Source organism: Ursus arctos, unplaced genomic scaffold (assembly GCF_023065955.2).
Source record: "Ursus arctos isolate Adak ecotype North America unplaced genomic scaffold, UrsArc2.0 scaffold_3, whole genome shotgun sequence".
Taxonomy (NCBI): domain Eukaryota; kingdom Metazoa; phylum Chordata; class Mammalia; order Carnivora; family Ursidae; genus Ursus; species Ursus arctos.
Window position 1 is genome coordinate 51,507,394 of NW_026622985.1, and position 20,589 is coordinate 51,527,982.

At 44.7% G+C, this 20,589-nt stretch overlaps 1 long non-coding RNA gene and 1 other non-coding gene across 2 annotated transcripts; one reads left to right on the forward strand and one right to left on the reverse strand.

The window, feature by feature from the left end:
- Positions 1 to 2,674: 2,674 nt before the first annotated feature.
- LOC113261322 (uncharacterized) lies at positions 2,675 to 20,076 on the reverse strand. The gene is made up of 4 exons (XR_006410401.3): positions 19,941 to 20,076; positions 19,377 to 19,550; positions 7,291 to 7,522; positions 2,675 to 6,681 (listed from the first exon to the last, which is right to left on the reverse strand). It is a non-coding gene; the product is annotated as an uncharacterized LOC113261322 (long non-coding RNA).
- LOC113267252 (small nucleolar RNA SNORD93) lies at positions 13,580 to 13,650 on the forward strand. Its single transcript, XR_003320663.1, has one exon. It is a non-coding gene; the product is annotated as a small nucleolar RNA SNORD93 (small nucleolar RNA).
- Positions 20,077 to 20,589: the final 513 nt, after the last annotated feature.

The following is a 20,589-nucleotide window of genomic DNA, read 5'->3' on the forward strand; positions in this document are numbered from 1 at the left end:
GGCAAGTCATAGGTCATGATTCCAGAAGGCAGATTTGTCTACTTAAAGGTACACAAAGCACAGCTCCAGCAACTGGGTGGGGGGCAGGAAAGGCCAAGGCAATACGCTGTTATTCTCTATGTCCTCCGCCCAACCCTTTGCCGTGTATGTGACTATAGACACCTAGGTGAGGCATTCACACTGCCTCAAAGAGAAGCAGGATTGTTATAGCTAAAATGAAAAGACATGGAGACAATTTCATCTTTTAAAAAAATTTCCACAAGTGGCCTTATGAATTAAAATTTCAGGGGTGGGAAGGAGGGGGAAAGCAAGGTACACAGCTAACACCAAAGCAATGGCTTCCAGCAGAGAGAAGAGGAGGAAGAGGCCCCGCTTCCCAGAGATTTGGGGGAGCGCATGGGAATAGGAAAAGAGGTCAGAGATGGGGGCCCAGAACCCTGATTTGGAGAGAAGACAGCCTGCTCCAAGGCTCCAAGTTGGGGGAATCATATCAGGAGATCACCATGCTCCCACCTTCTCACCTCAGGGCCTTTGCAGTCACATTCCCTCTGCCTGCTTTCTCATCGCTCAGTCCCTCACTACCTTCAGATCTCCTCAGAAATATCAGCCTCTCATAGCTGACCATCCTATCTAAAATAGGAACTCATTTTCCCCATCTCTCTCTGTTCCAGTTTCCTGATCTTACTTTCCTAAAGCATACAGTACACACCAGGGGATACATGACCACCAGAATTTCTATGATATTCTTTTCCTAACAAAAATGGTAAGAAAAAGAAACAAAAATGTTAATAGTTCTGCAATATCACTTACAACCTTTTGCTCTCTTCTGAAGAATTTCGTAAGCTTGCTACAGGGTAATGTTTCTACTGTAAGGTAGAAGTTCCCCTTTAAGGACCCCAAATGAAAAAAGAAAAATTGAAATTAGATGTCATTACAGACAATAGCTTGGGTTTTAAAAGAGAAGGTTGGGTCACCTCGTCCTTTTGGAAACAGCGCCAAGTCATATCCACAGAGCTCGCCCACGGAAGACCCTATGTTTGCCTCTCCTAAGAAAGGGGTCTGATGGAGAGCAGGGATTCTCCACCATCCAGACTTTTGAAACAAAAGTGACCTCAGCAGAGGGCAAAGAATCGGCGTGGTTAACATCTTATTAAATAACCATTACTCTAATTTCTAATGGAAATATTTCACAGTAGCAAGTATGCATAATCCCTCAGGAAAAAAATAACCATTTTTTTTAATTGTAGAAAATTTTATGTATCTTTTTCCCAGAGAGAATCCCTCTCTTACTGCCTTTTAAAAAGAACCAATTAATGAATAATATAAAACTCTAGCAAGCAGAAGAGGGGCTCTCTTTACTCCTGGCCACATGAAACGCCAAGCCAACATCTAAAGATCAGCATATGCCCTTGGGAGCACATAGATGGAGAAGTCACTTTCATCATTCTTTTCTTTGCTGTCGGGTGAGAGCCTTCTGTCAACAGGGGCTTGCAGGATGCCTGTGGTTTTCCCAGCAGAAGAAAACCCACTTACACTTCAATTCCAGCCATTCCAAACTTTCACATGGGAACACATCATTGGTGCCCCAGGACACCACTGAACAGAATCAGGACCCTTAATATTCAGAGGGGTGGAGCCCTAACGCTTCACTTGGGTGGGATCAGACAGTGGTCAAACCCTCCCCTGCAACATGTGGGGCTGACTTCTATGCCTTGTGGACTGATTACAAACTCCTACTTTATTTTTTAAAAGATTTATTTATTTATTTATTTGGGGGTGGGGGAGATGCAGAGGAAAGAGAGTCTTAAGCAAATGCCACACTGAGCGCAGTGTCTGCATGCGGAGCCCCTAGTGGGGATCAATCTCGCGACCCTGAAATTGAGTAAGGGACAAGCAGGGTTAGGTAGGGAGAGATAGATGGGGGCTATGCGATCAGGCTCACAGAAATCCCAAAAATGCGGAGGTGTAAGGAAATCAGTGATAAGGGAACACACCAGACCACCCTGCCCCTAGGTGTCTGGGCGGGGTGGGGAGGGTCTTATTTATGACAGTCTCCTGTCCTCAACCGAAAATAACCAGACCCTAAAAAGAAGTAAGCCATTAAAGATATTATCACTAGTCTTGCTTACACAAAGGTGCCGTCAACAAATTAAAAAGATTTAAGTTCCCTGGTTAGCTTTCAATAAAAGACCAACCCTAAAAGCCTTCAGTGGCAACCCTGTCGGGACCCCTCTCACTCTTGAGAGCTTTTCTTCCTGTACTCTTGCTTAATAAAAACTCGAAGGCTTTACTCACTCTCCTTAGTCCACGAGATTCATTCTTGGACTCTGTGAGACAAGAACCTAGCTCTCCCGCTTCAAGATCATGACCTGAGCCCAAACTAGGAGTCTGACGCCCAACTGCGTGCAGCAGCCAGGCGCCCCTACAAACTCCTATTTTAAAAATTACATCCAAGTCATCTTGAGCAAAGTCCGGCTGAGGGGTGTGCCATGCCCTGAGGAAGCAGCGAGAGGAAAGCCAGCAGAAAGCAGACTGAGACGCGATTAAAGGATTTATCACAATTCAAATTCGGTTCAAATTCAAAGAGATTGCTTTGGATTCTGAGCCTCTTATCAGAAATGAAGCTCATTTCCATAAGCAGCACCCCTTGCCAATAATGGGGTGACCTGGGGCATGTTTGGAACAAGAGCAGCCACTGGGATGTTCTGAGGGCACAGTGGTAGATGCCACAGAGCCCTGGGGAGAGCTCGCTCGGCCAGGACCGAGTCTCTCTCCAGCCAGACACAGAAGACCAGGAACTGGCAAGAGACCATCGCAGGAGGAAAGAAGGCATGGGTTTGAAAATGGCTGCTGACAGGTAGTGAGAGCTGCTCGTTGTCGTCTGCCTTCCTCACTAATACACAGGCGCAGATGCGCACAGGCGAAACATGACATTCTAAGCACCCGGCCCCCACTCCCCTCGCAGTAGGAGAGAACAGTGTTCACGCTCTGTGAGGAAATGTTAGGAGTTCGTTGGACAGTGAGGTAGTCAGGACCAGGGTCTCCAACAAGAAAATATGGAGTCAGAACAGCTAAGATAAAACAGCACTTACATCCTGTTTTGCAGCTTAGACAGGACCACACTAGTATTCCGTTTTACAGCCTTTGCAGAAATGACTTCTGCAAATTGTCCTAAAATAAGACAACCACAAAGCATCTGTCACTATCACGGGCAAGGGACAGTTAAGACATAAGCCCCCAGATATCAGCCAAAAAAGACCATCAGCAGATTAGCCCAAGAGGTAGACAGATACGTGACCAAAGCCCTGATTGGCACGACTCAGCCCACTCTGATTGCTTAAGATAGTTCCGCAAAGGAGAGCATAAAAACCCCTAAACTTAGACACTCCAACTGTGGCCCTCTCGGGTCCCCTCCCTCTCCGGGAGCTTCGCACTATTGCTCAATAAACTTGGCTTTGCTGCCCACCACTCTTCGTCTGGTCTACCTCTTCATTGTCCCAAACAGCGTGACCAACAACAGTGGGCAGTAAAGGCTGAGAAATCCTGCAACAGAAAGAGTAGGACTCCTGAGTCTCAGGGGGTGGGACTTCCCCAGATTCCAGGCTGCCCACCAGGGGTCAGGAAGCCCCGGGGAAGGGTAATTTGGAGATAGGAAAATTCATTAACCACTAAGATCTAGTTCTCACCTTCCTAGGAGAGCACTAAACAGGAGGAGATAATCTTGAGGGTGACATATATCGTACCAGGGGGAGTTTCATAGGGTGGTAATGTTTTGGGGAATATATTGTGTTTTTCTCTTTTTTGTTTCTTGATACTTTCGTTTATTCCTTCATCCCACAAATGGTGATGAGGTGCCTCTTCGTTGCACAGGGATCTGGAGATAGAACAATAAAAAAGACAGGCAAAGCTTCTGCCTTCCTGAACTTTACATCCTAGTAGGAAAGGCAGTTGGTAAAACAGCAGCAAATACTTCCATGGTGCTTTCTGTGTGTCAGGCCCTCCGGTTAGGAACTTATGTGTTTCTCACAACCTATATGGTAGCCACTTTTATCCTCCCTATTTTACAAATAAGGAGAGCGAGGCATAGGGGGACTGAGTAACTTGCCAGGTGTGCACAACTAATAGTAGCAGAACAAGGATTTGAACACAGGAAGGTAGGTTTTAGAGTCCATGATCTTAATCGATATAGATTGGTACACATATAGGTCTGGGCCCGGAGGTGGGGATAGAGACACAGACAGAACTAGAGAAAGATGTAACTGTCCACATCCCCAGGGGACAGGAGACCCCTAAGTAAATAATCTTGAAAGGGACTTGAAGTTTTAGTAGAGAAAGCCAGGCAAGAGACAGGTAGATGGATGCATAAGTAAGTGCGATGAAGAAAGCAATGTGGCGGCCGTGGGGGTAGACAGGCTGGCCAGGGCAGGTTCCCAAGGCCTGCCCAAAACAAGAGCAAGTGTGTGCCGTGAGCTGCCAGGCCCCAGGTTTCAGCCGCAAACCCCGGAGAAGAGCCAGACCGGAACAGTCATATCGCAGTGGTCACTGTCTGAGGACAGTCCCCACTGCAGCAAAGACCAGCTGGAACACGAATGATCAGGGTTACCCTGTCTCCCCTCCAGTGCCCTATGCACCTCTCTCATACCCTCACCAGATGCCATGGAGAAGGGAAGGAAGGGAGCAGGAACCTGAAAGACTGGGCCCTTTACAAAAATAGACCAAACGCTTACCTCAAAGGCCTGTTTAAATTATTGAACCTGAATAAATTTACCGGGCTCACTAAACATAAAGCCCTCTGGGCACCTCAGGCCCTATCTAGCAGAATGCAGATACAACATTTGGGATCTCACTGCCCGCCATAAAGACTACATCTGGTGAGGAGAGAAGAGAGGACACAGGGTGATGGATCTCAAGAGAAGCTGAACAGACCCCGTCACTTACCCTCAAGGTGGTACAGTTCTGGTTGCACGGATGGTTAGTCACATCGAGGGTGAGGAATGAAAAACATGTATTAGGGGCATCTCTGGAGAGAACAAAAGGATTATTCATTGTTTCAGTATCATTTTTTTAAAGCTTGAAGCATGATTTAGGAGAAGCCATTTGCAGGATTGCTGCATTCAATTACCCAGCACAAACTTGGATGAGCCTGGCAGCTATTTCCAGGCTTCCGAATGTGGGTCATAAACACACGTTCATCAAAAAGGACAATGCAATCAAGCGGCTTCACATGTTTATCATCATTTCTGGGAAAGGCATTTATTAGCAACTGCCTGTACGAGGTTCATGCAGCTTGGGTTTTATATACAGAAATTAAGCAGTCACAATCCCTACCCTCTCGAAATGTAAGCTTGGCAATGCTGATTTGAACAATCACATAAAAATACAACTAAGCAAAACTCATCTGCAATTATTTTCTGTCCCACATGCTCATGTTCCGTGGCTCTTTCTCACTGTCCACTCAGAGCTTCTGTACCTGCTGTTCTCACTACCCTAGAACTCCATCTGGATTAAAGTAGGAACATGGAACATGGGGTTGGGGATATATTCTTTAGGTCTGAAAATTGGGAAAATTGCTTTTCTTGTGCAAAAGGAAGAGGCTCACACTTGAATACCTACACAATTTCCATTACTCTGCCACCTCTTTTCTGCAAAAGCACCCCACTTTTGTTCAGGGTGGTAATATATCCAGTTGTTGTTGTTGTTGCTGTTTTAATGCACTTGCTACTATCATTTGCAGCTAGAGGAGGGCATGTAGCACATTTCTGGCCAATGAGATATAAGTGGAAATCGCTAAATAAGGCGTCTGGGAAAGTGCTTTTTAAAAAAGCTACTTTGTGGCCATTTGCCTTTGCCCTCTGCCCTTTCAGTCATCTTGCCTGGAATGTGGATGAAATGCTGGATGTGCAGGAGCCATCTTGTGACCACGAGGAGTCATCCAGAAGGGCTAAAGCCACAGACTAAGGATGGCTAAACACAAAGAAAGAAACTGGGTCCCCCACCAGTTCTGAATTGTTATGTGAGGAAAATAAGATTGCCATTAAGTTGAGCCCTAGTATATTTATTTCGTGTATGTAACCATGTACAATCCCTGATTGATTCTAAGAATTATGCAGGTGAGGCTGTATAAGTTAGGTGGCCATTGTGACTAGAGCTCACTTTTTGATAGTATTTTCTTCCTTTTTTGAGCACTGGCAGTTGTTTGGGGAATTTGAAGCAATGTTAGCACGGGCAGAGTTTGCTCCAGTTCAATCTTGAGCATTGAACAACCATCTCGTGAGGGTCTAAGATGTGCCCCACACAGTGCTGGGTGCTGGTGGGCACAAGTCTCTGCATTTACAGCACTGAGACTCTATCCAGCGGAGAGGAACAATAAACAAACAAACAAGAAAAGGAGGCTAACGTACTGTAAAGAACAAACAGTAAGGAGGATAGGCGTGCTGGGTGGGAGAAGGGACACTGACACTTCATGCAGGGTGGTCAGAAAAGGCCTCCCTTCTAGGGTGGTGCAGTCATTGGCGAGGACCACCATAACCAACTACCCACAGATTGCGGAACTTCAACAACAGAAATGTATTTTCTCACAGTTCTGGAGGGTCCAAGTCCAAGATCAAAGAGCCATCAGGGTTAATTTCCATTAAGGCTATAGACAGTATCTTCTTGCTGTGTCCTCACATGGCCTTGCCTCTGTTCATGTGGACATAAAGAGAGAGAGTGAGAGAGTGAGAGAGAGAGAGACCTGGTGACTTTTTCTCTTCGTATAAGGACACTAGTCCTGTTGGATTAGGACCTCATCCTCATGACTTCATTTAACTTAATTATCTCCCAAAAGGCCCTATCTGCAAATACAGTCACACTGGGGATTTGAGCTTCAACATGATTTTAGGGGAACACAATTCTGCTATAACAAGCAGCTTATGACAGTTGAGATCTGAGGACTGAGCCCTGGAGAACTCTCCAGAGTTAAGGTGGACAAATGAAAAGGATCCAGTAACAGAGCCTGAGAAGAAGCATCCATGAGGTTGGGAAAAACAAACAAAAACAAAGTGTGGTGACCTGGAAGCCAAATGAGAAGTATTTCTAGAAGAGGGTGCTCACACTTGCCACTGACAAGACAACTAAGGTCAAGACTAAATGCACTGTGGCCCTTGCAAAGAGTTGCTTCCATGGAGTGATGGATTGGTGTACTAGTTATCTAGTGCTGCATAACAGATTGCCACAAGCTACAGCAGTGTAAAGCAGTATGCCTGTGTTCTCTTACAGCACACGTGGGCCAGGAGTCTGGGTGTAGCTTACCGGGTGCCTCTGGCTCACGGTCTCCCACAGGACTGCCATCAAGATGTTGGCTAGGGCTGGAGTCTTTTTGAGGTTTAATATAGGAGGATTCACTTTCAAGCTTGCTCATGGGGCTGCTGGCAGGCTCAGATCCTTGTTGGCTATTAGCTTGAGACATCTATTCCTTGCCAAGCGGGTCTCTCCATTAAAGCAACTCACAACATGGCAGCCTGCTTCCCCTCGAGCAAGGAATCTAAGAGAGCAAAGGCAAGAAACAGCAGCCCAAGATGGTAGCTTCAGTCTCTTATAGCATAATCTCTGAATGACATCCCATCATTTTTTTAAAAGACCTTATTTTTCAGAGCAATTTAAGGTTCACAGAAAAATTGAGCAGGAAGTAGAGAGTATCTGCACTACACTACCAACATTCTCTGCCAGTGCAGAATACTTGTTACAAAGATGAACCAACCTCAGTCCATAGGATTCACTCTGTGCTGTAACTTTTATGGGCTCTGAAAACTATGCAATAACATGTATCCAGCCTTATAATATCATACAGAATAGTTTCATTGCCCTAAGAATCGCCTGTGCTCCACCTATTCATCCTCTCTCCCCCAAACCTCTGGCAACCATTGATCTTTTCACTGCTTCCATAGTTTTGCCTTTCCCAAGATGTCATATAGTTGGGATTATACAATAAGTAGACTTTTCAGATTGGCTTCTTTCACTTAATAATATGCATTTAAGTTTCATCTGTGTCTTCTTATGGCCTGATAGCTAATTTTTCTTAGTGCAGAATAATATTCCATTGTCTAGATGCACCACAATTTATTCATCCATTCGTCTGTTGAAAGACATCTTGGTTGCTTCCAGGCTTTGGCAATTATGAGTAAAGTTCTGATAAACATCAGTGTACAGGTTTTTTGTAGACATAAGCTTTCAACTCCCTTGGGAAAATACCAAAGATCATGATTGTATCATGTGGTAAGAGTATGTTCAGTTTTGTAAGGAACTGCCAAACTGTTTTCCAAAATGGCCTGCCATTTTGCATTCCCACCAGTAGTGAGTGAGAGGTCCTGATGTTCTACATCCTCACCAACATTTGGTATTGTCACTATCTGGAACTTAGCCATTCCAGTAGATACATAATGGCATCTCATTGTTTTAATTTGCAATTCCCTAATGACATATGATATGGAGCATCTTTCCACATGCCAACCCCTAACTTATGCTATATTCTATTCATTGGAAGAATTCACTAGGTCCAGCCCACACTGAAGGGGAGGGGACTACACAAGGGCAGGGATAGCAGGAGATAGGGCCCTGGGGACCATTTCAAGGGGCTGACCAGCATAATTAGACTGAGAAATGAATGGAGGAGAGGAATTAAAGACAAATAGAGACAACACTTGGAGTTTTGCTATAAAGAGAAGTAAAGAACTGAGAGGTTAGTTGTAGAAGTACGTTAAAGATGTTTTCATTTTCTTTGTTTTACAACAAGAGGTTAGTTGTAGAAGTACGTTAAAGATGTTTTCATTTTCTTTGTTTTACAACAAACCAGATCATTCTTACCAATTAAGGTGATACATTAGATATATTGATACATAACCAAATAAAATTCTATTTTATACCTTTATTCATATATTTCCTAAAAGTATGGTGAACAATGATGAAGTTTGTAAATAAGAAACCTGAAAGGGGATTTTTTTTTAAAGATTTTATTTATTTATTTATTTATTTATTTATTTATTTATTTGACACAGAAAGAGAGAGCTCATGAGTGCACAAGCAGGGGGAACAGCAGAGGGAGAGGAAGAAGCAGACTCCCCACTGAGCAGAGAGCCCAACGTGGGGTTCAATCCCAGGACTCTGGGATCATGACCTGAGCTGAAGGCAGGCCCTTAACCAACTGAGCCACCCAGGCACCCCGAAAGGGGATTTTTTTAAATAGTCTGTTTTGTACCCAATGGGGATCAGAAAGCAGCACATTCATATCCCAGTGCTCCCAGGACACTTACAAGTACACCTTCTAATTGCCAAAATCAGCCACACAAGTTTATTTAGGCAGATGAAACCAATAGCCTTTAGTGTGGGCAGACATTCTCACTTGGCTTGAAAACAAGCCTACAGCTGCTTGGAAAAGGCAGGCTGCTGGGCACAGACCTGCTTGTGGCAAATGGCCCAACAACCAATTAAACTGTTCCTGGACTGGAGTGATCATTTAAATCATGAATAATGCCTGCAGTTCCTTTATCTTCTGACTCTCCACTACAACAACACAATAAAATATGCACTCAACACAGAGACAAAAGCAAATAAATGGGCCAATTAATTTGTGAAAGCAAATGCCCTAGAACTGTGTCTGATGTCAGTTCATTGAGAACAAGTAAGTCTTAGGATCTCCTGGGTATAGGGATCCAGCAACTGCAGGGTTTGAGGAAGGTGATAAATAATATGCTTTCTCCCCCTTCCATATACAGATCCAACGCAGAGACAAAACACAGAATGGAAATTGAAGTGTTGGCTTCACTACTGATAAGATTGCATCCTCGGAGTTCAGTCTGTTTTACTTCCATCCCAGTCTAGACCTTGAGTCCCCATTGCCTTACAATGATCCTGGGCAGTGAGGGAAGAAAAAGATGAATCCTCAGTTTATAGCCTTCTGGTGGATTTGCTTTTCTTAGAGGAAGATGAGCCACTGGATGTTACCCACCATGATGTACTTGGGGGCCAAAAATTTTAAATGAGTACAGTTACTGAGAAATCTGATATTTATTTAGGACTAAAAGCAGAAAAGCACAGAGGTAAAGGTAATGACACTTAAAATGTACCCAACTGACTGTGTACTGAACCAAGAAAAACCTCAATGACTCAATGACAAAATTCCAAAATTCATGCTTGCATTGGATCTTATTGGAATTCCTTCCTCTTCTGGAAGGGAATGAGGAAATGGTGGACGGAGGCTTGGGGCATTATCCAACAGAAGTTTCTCCACAGAGAAACATGGCAGGGGGAGGGTAAGGTTCCCCACTAGCAGCAGCAAAACTAGCCAGAGAAATGCCCAACACTTCCCGAGGCCCCAAGATGCCTTCTCTACAAGTGTATGTGAAAGGCAGGCCAAATACAGGCCAAGAGAGGAAATTCAGCAGGTTTTATCAAGTCCTTAACAGCGCACCAAGCCCTAGGCCATGTACTGGGAAGGCAGGGAAAAAATCACACTCAAGGTGACCCAGGAAAGTTAAAGCCTAGGATAAGGCCTCATCATTGCCACGACTATGAGCCTTCAAGAGTTTGATAGCATGAATATTCAGCTACATTGGGGGATAACCAGTGAGTATCTTTTCCTGGAGTCATTTCGCCCTTACCCAAACATATTCCAGGCACTATGCTGAGTTTTGGGAACCTAGCAGAGAAGAAAAGAGAGTCCTCGTGGAGCTTATATTCCACCATCATGACAACTCTGCTTTTGGAGAACACCCTAAGGCTGGTTCTACTCCACCAGAGAAAATTCTAGCTGATCTCTAAGGTGTCTTCTACTCTAGAATTCCTCTTTAATTCTCTTGGCCTCTGATTTTTACCTCTCCAATATATATTTGATGTGCAGTCACCTTCCTGCTGGTAATGCTAGACTCTCAGTAGGTACCCCTCCTCCAAGGAGCCTTCCCTGACCCCTTAGCAGGCTGGGCTCAGTGGTTCGTGCTGTGCCCTTGGCACACCATGTGGGCTTCTATCAGCCAGTGAATGTCATTTTATGTTCCTTGAGGGCAGGTGCAGTTTCTCATTCCACTTTCTGCCCCCACTACCAATCACATTGCCTGGCACAGTCAGCACTCAGAAGATACTTGTGTTAAACAGTCCCTCCAACCAAAATAATCTCAAGTGTCCCAGTTTCTCAAAGCCCCAAATCTCAAAATTCCAAAAGCAGATTAAGGACAAGGCTGGGGGTGCGGGTCCCGTGCAGCCGTGCTTTGAAGACTTACAGACCACCCTGAGGGAAGGCATGGAATATGGTGGGGGGGGATACCTACGTAACATTATCTGATGCCTGGAGCTTCATCTAACCCGCAGCGAGGTACACGCACACCACGCCCAGAAAGGAGTTCGGGCGGGTGTGCCCTCGACTCCACAGGCTCCGAGGCCCGGGCTGGGGGACGTGGGCTGCCGGCAGGGGGCGTGCGAGAGCTAACGGGCGCCCCTGGCGGGGCGGGTAAAGGGCCGGGAGGGGCGTTCGGGTAACTTTTTGGTTGGTTGCCTCAGGGTGCCCGACCGCCCAGGCCCCTTTTAAACTTAGTCTCTCCGGCGCCCTCCCTTTTCCACCGCGGTGCCTGACTCGGTAAGTGTCTTCCGACCGGCTCGACGTCGGAACAGGCCACGTGGGCGTCTCTGGTGGCACTGACTAGACGCGCCCCTCCTCGCCCCCGTGCCCGACCCGTCCGGGCGTCCGTGATCCCGGTTCGGCCTCAGCTCGGCGCCCCCTCGGAAGAGGCCCCCCGATCCCAGGGAAGAAGCCCCCCGGGGGGCACCCATAAGGGCTTCTCCTAGGTGGGTGCGTCCTCGTGGAACCGGGGACCCTTAGTCCCCGGGAAGCACCCTTGTGGCGCCTAAACATCCCCACCTCCCCGCACCTCTCGTGCCAGTGGCCCCGACGTTCAAGGGCTCCAGGCCACAGGGAGCTTCAACCTCCTATTTCAACGAAAAGAGAACTTTTCGATAACGCAGCTGGTGGGCGGGCCCCCCCCCCCCCCCCCGAGCCGGCTTGGTGTCGCTGTTCTCTGCGCGCTCGGGACTTCCGCCTGGCGGCTCCTGGCAATGACCTTGACATCGCCAGTTTGGAGAGTGAGCGAGACCGTGGATCTGAGCGCTTGCAGTTTCCGTGCGGAGCCGCGTGATTATGGGGTTAGACAAACCGAGGGGATCCCGCTCGCACAGCCGCTCACCACAGGCGCCTTTCCGTTGCCACTTTGCAGGGTAGTTGGACTTTTTAAAAGGTGTGGGGTGAGTCTTGCGGGAGCTGATAACTGCTGTGAGTCCTCATGAGGGGGCCTGCAATGTTCTCCCCCAGGGTCACCTTTTCAGGAGTGACCCATGCCTTATGCAGAACGGAACCTGCCAGCATTTTCACGGTGTGAGGTCCGTCATGGTTTTCTGTCTTGGGGAAAAAATCTGAACCACTGGGGTTCTGAGTTGTGTCCACTAAGACGCTGGCGCACCTTGGCTGTAGAAAGGGTTATTCTCCGAATTTAGTAAAATTTGTAAAGATCTAAATTTAGAGTTGAATGAATGAAGGAATCATTGTAGATATCTTAGGTATCACTTAGTTACCTCTTGAAATGTGAGGCTTGTGGGGTTCACAGGTTTGCCCTAGAAAGAGTTTTTCACTTATTATAAAATATCTAATTTCACTGATTAGGAAGCCGAGTGGGACATCCATTTTATCACACTTTAAAGGGGGGGCGGGGAGTAGCGTTGCAAGCTGTGCTGTAGGGACGCCTTTTGCGGCCATATATCTGCACCCAAAGCACATGGCCGGTTTTCTCTGCCCTGTGCCCCTCAGTCTGCCGATTAGCACTCCCACACCGGGAAACAGCAGTGGTCAGGCTTTGTTTTCCAATTGCTTTATGTGTTGGGGATTCCTTTTGAGCCAAACTGTTTCAACATTTCCATCTGAGACAGAAACATGGGCTGAGAGAGCCAGGCAGTATGACAAGGAAGCAGCAGCTTGAGCCAGTGTCTATTTAAGGATCGTGGAAACTGAACAGGAGCAGGAGACTGTTCTCAACTTGCCAACTCTGCCCCTGGGTAAACAAGTCCCAGGCTTCCTTTGGTTTTTAAATCTGTTTAGAGTTTGTTTCAGTGTTTCCTAGGTACAAACTGTTGCCAGTGATATTTACTTTTTTTTTTCTTCTAAAATTGGTACTGTTCCAGGCTAATGTAACAAAGAGATTAAGCTGCCACTGACATTATATTCTCTGGAATCCCAGAGGCTAGAAACTTAATTCACTCTTCATTTTACCCCTGGCTGAAAGTTACCAAGGAGGTTCCCAAGTGAGGAAATTTTAGAGAATGTAGCCTTTTTACAGGAATTCTATTCAAAGGTAGCTTTTTATTCATCAAAGGTAGCTAGTAGATAACTACGAAACTTTACAAAACAAAAAACAAAGCCCCAAACCATAAAGTGACGTGGTATTCCTAACGTGGTCCTTCTCACTTTTCTCTCAGGCTCAGTCCAGTTCAAGATGCTGACGAACTTCAGGTATGGACCAAATTGAGAGAATTTGGCTTGAGTTATTAAATAGCTGAATCGAATTCTTGGCCAAGGATGAGAACCCTAATCTGATTAGATATGCTTCTCTGATGGGTTAAAGGATTTACCTGAGGCCAACGAAATAAGAACTGGTTACATGATCACGTCCCTCCCTTTAGAAAGTATGTTTTAAATAGAAGGGGGGAAGCCTCTAGTATATAGGTAATACTTTATTATGCCAAGAAAAGGTTATTTTTTAAATGGATTTTTTTTAAGTACTTGACATTTAATCTTTCAAAGTATCTTTTCCAATGGTGGCCATCTTGCATTTGAGTCTTCCAGAAGGTTGAGGTAAATTGTTAGCTTTAGTAAAATAGGGTTTAAGTGAAACATTCACTTTTACATCAGAACATGACTAAGTCTGAGTTGTGAGCCCTGAGTTGACAATGTATAGTATGACGGGGAATTCTATTTACTTATTTGCACAGTTTCTGTAAATGTGGTCTAGAAACCACTGTTTATTTTCTTAATAGCACATCTTCTTTAGTACTTGCTGATCTAACTACCTGCTGTGATACTTCTTTTACAGGGCTGGTGCTTGAAAGCAGCTTTTCAACGAGATAAAGTGTATTTGAACATGTGGTAATTGATACATAGGGAATAGATGCTTTTGCTTTCTTTGTCCCTTTTGTGGTAGTAGCAGGGGCGAATTCTGAGAAGGTGCCAAACAGCTGTAAGAACATACATCTACCTGCCCCATAGAGAATTTTATAGAAGGTAGTTCTATTACTTAAAGTAGTCCTTCTACCAACCAACCAACCAGCCCCAGACTGAAGCTTGACACCGCTATCTTGACAACTTTGTTGATTTGCAAAGGTTATTTTTAAATCTCATTCTTTTGACTGTCCTAAAGATACGTTTCACAGTAGCCTCTTAAAAATTTGGTTTTAGCATATGCTTACAAATTTTTCCATAATAGATCATTTTAATGATTACATTTGATCCTTTTGACAGGAGACAGATCAGTGGATTCTTAAGGATCAGTGAGGGGCTGGTTGCAAAGGAGCATGAGGAAGTTTTGAGGAAATGTTTTATATCTTGTTTATAAACGGTGGTGATTGCATTTGTCAAATTTCAGGGTGAGTTTTGCTAAATAAACTACACTTCAATAAATGTGACTTTAAAAACTTTTCTGGCATCTTAATGACCTTTCCAGTGAAATCTATGGCAAGACAGTTTTGGGTCAGCACTTGAATGATTTCCTGAGGTGTTAAAAAGTGGCAAAAACATCAAAATCATTTTGGGGGTTTAAGTCACGTAAGTGACTTGTGCACGCAATAAATACCTGGGAAAAACAGGATCAAAGGGTATAGGTTGGCTTACCCGTCGGGGATATAAAATTTCTCTTTATGGATATTTTGAGCAACAACACATATTCCTTGTCTTGACAGCTGCATTTGAAGTCAGCTGCCAGGCATTTTGCCCTCAGTCTCTTGACAGTCCATTCTAGTGGCCATACGGTGGCAGAATACAGAGTGGGAAGTTTCTGTTACCCTTCTATGCCCTGTAACTTGGTTGGCAGTGCTTAGGGTTGGTTCCTTGTAGCTTTGCTTTCCACACTGGCAGTCTCCCGTTCCAAGAAAATGTAGAATGGCCTTGACCAACACCAGCCAGGAATTTGGGAAATGAAGTGAGGTTTTAGCTGCTGAGTAACAGGGCTTGGGTTGATCTCAAAGCTTGATGCACCAGCCACATGGTTTACTCCTGAAAAAAATCAGTCTGAACTCTCCCTTTTTTACTCTTGGGATATTCAAGGATGCTTTTGCAAGGAAGGATGGGCCAAGTATGTTTATGAGTCATTGTTCTTTACTGTAGGTAATAAGTAGGTCTAACCACAGAGCCTGTTGAGCTCTGCCCCATGACCATGTGTTCTGACGGCTGCGTGATACCATCTTGCTCCAGGAACAAGCAACGCCCTTAAGATGCCTGCATGTTTCTGGGTTGGATACATTCCCTGCTGGGTCTCCCCCAAACCCCCTCCATGATGCCAATAGAACAGTTGCCCAATACCTTGGTTAAAGAAGTCTAGCAAACAGCAAAGAAAATGGGATTAGGAGTTGGAGCCTGCCCCACAGTTCTGCACAGTCAGCTTGCCCTCCTTGGCATGGCACACTCCTGCATGTTGAGCAGAGCTAAGGCAAGAGTGGGAAGATGCCAGTAGGACTATTCAACTACTAGCCATTTTGGGCTCAAGTGCCCTGAGAAGTGAAGCAGATCTGGAGTTGAATGAAATGTTTCCAAAGAGGGCTTATTAATTCCAAGGGAGGAGGTTGCGCTTGAAGAGAATCTTTATGACTATAGAGGAAAATGTAATAGGAATATCACTTTATGCTAATGGTTGTGATTTCATTGAAAATGTAAAATCTTAAGAACTCCAGTCACTATCTTCCCCAGATGTGACTTGCCCAGTATCACGGTTATGCTCTTGCTCATGTCAGTTCAGGTAGATTGAGTCATGTAATTAGATTTCAAGAATGGGCATCTCCCATTTTTGACGTAGGCGCTCTACAGTATTCTCAAGCCCTGACTACAAGTAGTTTCTCGTTCTTAAAAGCAAGCAAATCTTTGTATTTCAAGTGACTATTCCGAACTAAAATAAGTATTTTTGAGGTTTCTAAAATCTTATTTTCATAATTTGGCAAATATTCCCTGTGTTTCTCTTGTGTGTTAAGTCCTGTGATAGATGACTCCTGCCTTTATGGGGCTTGCATGGTGTGACTTATGCATATCACTATGTAAGATGAAGCTGGTTAAAATATGCCCCAGTCAACTTCTGTTAGAAGGAGTAACTTCACTTAATGTCTGAAAGATCCGATTGTCAGGACAAACTCTGAAGAGACAATTCTATCTATTTCTACACACACACATACTTCACTGCCACATTCCCAGAATGATTCAGGGCTTCTAAACAAACAGTAAACAATACAATAATTAGAAGAGGGGATAAAAGCTCAGCAAGAAGAGAGCAGGATTATAAAACCAAGCCATTAGACCTCATGCATTAGGGTCCTGCCAATTTGGCTCTGAGCCTCCTCGGGGCTGGCAAAAAGAGCCTGTTGGCAAGTTTGTCATTAGGCACTTGAATATGTATTTAAAATGGAAAAGGAGGAGAAAGTGGGGTCGTTTGTGTTCTCAGCTCCCTGGAACCTAAGTGAAAAGATGTTTTCCCTTCATGATCTCAAGTAGCTTGAAGGATGAAGTAGAGCAGAAAAGGTGTCTGTATAACTAAAACAAGGCTCTACAGATCATGGAGACTGATGGAGTTGATGCAGAATAGTGAGGTCAGTGGGCCAGTGACCCCAACTCATTGTCAAGTCAAAGGGATAACCCCTCTTGAGAAAAAGGCCATGTTGAGATTGTGTAAACAAACAGCCAGATAACGTGTTTGAAAGGCTTATTTTCATTTTGTACTCATAAAGGTTGCCTTTCCAAAATTTACCGCATATTCATGAACTAGAGTCCTGATTCCAATACTGTTTTATGAAATAGTGATTTATCACAACCTGGGACTATGCAACCATGACTAGAGGGCCCCCTCGTGGAGCTTATCTGCACTGCACTGCACTTGTACTCTCGCCATTGCCATCTGCATTTCCAGAAGGACAGCTCCACATCTCTGTTTCATAAATAAAGAGATAAAATCCAGTCAAATCAGTTTGATCTATGTCACAATGATTTGTTTCTAGGAGCAGAGCAGCACAGTGCAGTAGATGGATCAGAGCCTAATACCATTGATTTTCCAGTTGGACCAATGCCCTGGCATGTTACCCCTATGCAGAATAGAGCACACTGTATCATTTATAGACCTTCTCTGGTAGAGAAATATGGGCAACTTTGGGAATCATCTTGGGTCCAAATTACACTCTTAAATACAGCAGGCACTGACCACAAGTCACTTGAGCACTTGAAACCTGGCTACTCCAAACTGACATGCACTGAGGTATAAAATTATCAGCTTTGGAAGAATAAAAACAAAGAATGTAAAATATCTCAATTTTATATTGACTATAAAGTTAGATGATACTATTCTGGATACTGGGTTAAATAAAATGTACTACGAAAATTATATAAATGCTATTTGCATCATACTGTTGGGCAGTACTAATCTAAAACAAGAATCAGAATATTCATGGGAACATGCAGATTTCCACAGTCCAACAGAGAGAAAGGTGTTGCCATCCTACTATAGGACCTGGAGGAGAAGCAAGAATAAAATTAGATTAGTACTCACAATACAGAATTTCCAGGTAAGCGGCTCTTCTTTCTGGGGTGCGGGGGCATGGAAAGAGTGCCACGTAGAAGACTTGACATAAATTCTACCCTCATTGTGGTTTTCATTTGTGTTTCCCTGATGCCAAGTGATGTTGAGCATTTTTTCATGTGTCTGTTGGCCGTTTGGATGTCTTCTTTGGAGAAATGTCTGTTCATATCTTCTGCCCATTTCTTGGCTGAATTATTTGTTTTTTGGGTGTTGCGTTTGATAAGCTCTTTATAGATTCTGGATACCAGTCCTTTATCTGATAAGGCATTTGCAAATATCTTCTCCCATTCTGTTGGCTGCCTTTTAGTTTTGTCGACTGTTTCCTTTGCTGTGCAGAAGCTTTTTATCTTCGTGAAGTTTCAATAGTTCATTTTTGCTTTTGTTTCTCTTCCCTTTGAGATGTGTCTCATAAGAAATTGCTGTGGCGAGGTCACAGAGGTTGCTGCCTGTGTGCTCCTCTAGGATTTTGATGGATTCCTGTGTCACAATTAGGTCTCTCATCCATTTTGAGTTTATTTTCGTGTATGGTATAAGAAAGCGGTCTTCTGCATGTGGCTGTCCAATTTTCCCAACACCATTTGTTGAAGAGACCGTCTCTTTTCTATTGGATGTTCTTTCCTCCTATGTTGTTGAAGATCAGTTCACCATAGAGTTGAGGTTTATCATTTTGTCTTTTAACAGTAAGTGGTGGATTCTTCCCTTAGTTTTCACATTTCTCTTAAGCAGTGATTCTTTGGAGGGGATGGGGTGGGAGAGATAATTTTGCCCTCCTTGGGGACCTTGGATTGTCTGCACACACTGTGGACCCTCACACTTGGGTGGGCAGGGCCAGGGATGCTGCAAACTACCCTCTAATGCACAGGATGGCCCCCACACCAAGGGACTATCGGACCCAAAGTGCTAATAGCGCAGAGGCTGAGAAACCCTGTCCTAGAACATGTCATTCCCAGCAATGCCAACCTGCTCAGGTGCTACTAAGCCTGCTCAGGCCAGTCCCAAACTGTGACTTCCCCATGCACAGAAATGTTCTCTGGACTTTGAGGCCTGCAGGGGCTTATTCGCCAGCTTCGTTGTTTTCACTTCTATGTGAACTTATTTATCATAGCACTTACAAAACTGTAAATTCACTATTATTTGAAGCAAAGGGCTATATGTATACGGATTTTCTTCTACACCTCTCAAAATCTAGTTTTAACATTGATTGTAAGTGGCCAGAAACTCCAAATTTGTTCATCACAAATTTGTGGTTTTCTTTTCTTTTCTTTTTTAAGATTTATTTATTTTAGAGAGAGAGAGAAAGAGTGTGTGTGTGTGTGTGTGTGTGTGTGTGTGAACGCACGTGTGCAAGGGGAGGGGGGAGAAGGAGAGAGGCTTAAGCAGACTCTATGCTGAGTATGGAGCCCAACATGGGGCTCGATGGTACAACCCATGAGATCATGGCCTGAGCCGAAACCGAGAGTCAGACACCCAATCAACTTCACTATCCAGGTGCCCCAAACACATAGTTTTCTTAACCAGAGTTGGTCGAACTGGAAGTCTTACCTTGATCACTGAGGCAGAACTTGCCCAAGTCTGCTGACGGGACTGTCAGATCCCTAACCAGGCCTTAGAGTCCATAAACCATCCCAAAATGGTTACAATGATCTACTTCTGTGATAAATAACTTCAGGCTTCTTGAGGAGCCCTTAACACATCAAAAGAACATTCTCGATCCACCTGTGAAACAAAAACCCATACCCAAAGAATTGAGACCAAACATCACTGACCATGTTCCACCCTCTCTAATTTTAACCTTGACCAAAAGATTCTAATTTTAGAATCTAAAGAATGATAAAAACCTGAGACCATTGAATTACTCTGTTGGCAAAAGTAAAACAAGCCCCTTTAAGTTGTCTGGGGTGGAATTTGGGTTCGGTTAACGGGCCTGCCATGAGCCAGAGCCCTTTCAAACTACCCATCACTGCAAAGGCGCATGCAATGCAGTTGCTATGAGATGTAGCAGCAGCAGAAGGCGCTCAGTAGCAACGTGGGGCTGTGGCCGCCAACACTCAAGGTGAGATAGGGCCAGGGTTACTGGAGCTCTGAGCAGTCAGAGGGGCTGCCTACCTCTCAGATTAAAGTGCCTTCCTTCGCTGTCTTCCGAGCAGAGCCATTTGTCATCTTACACTTTCTCGCATACAAAAAAATACAGCACGTGCCACTGGTCACAAACAGTATGGAGATGAAGACCAGCATGCCAACCTGCTGGGATTGTAGGGCCAGTGTTATGAGGACAAAGTGGATGAGGTCCAGAAGGTAGTTCAGGGAGCACTGCACACCATTCACCGCCCATCGCTCCGCTTCTGGAATGTTCCCCTGAAGAAGCTGGGTCATGGTGAGGTCAAAGGACCAGAGGCCTACAGGGCAGCAGAGTTGGGGGAGAATAAGTATAAACAGAGACCTTGGTGAGAATTTCAGCTCCGGCTCTGAATGACATCGTCACATCAGGTGAACGAAGCTTCTGTGGCTCAGTTTCCTCATCTGTGAAATGGGAACATTTAGAGCACTGTCTCACTGGAGGATTAGATGAGACAGTGTTGTGAAGTGTGTAGCATCATGCCTGGTCATCTCTGCATGGTAGTTACTGTCATAATTTGTGGTATTATAAGTATTTTTTTTAATGACCATCACCACGCCATTACCACCTAGCAATATAACTTCATTCGGGGTGTATTTATGCCTCCACTCCAAAAATGTTGAGGACACAGAGCCACGT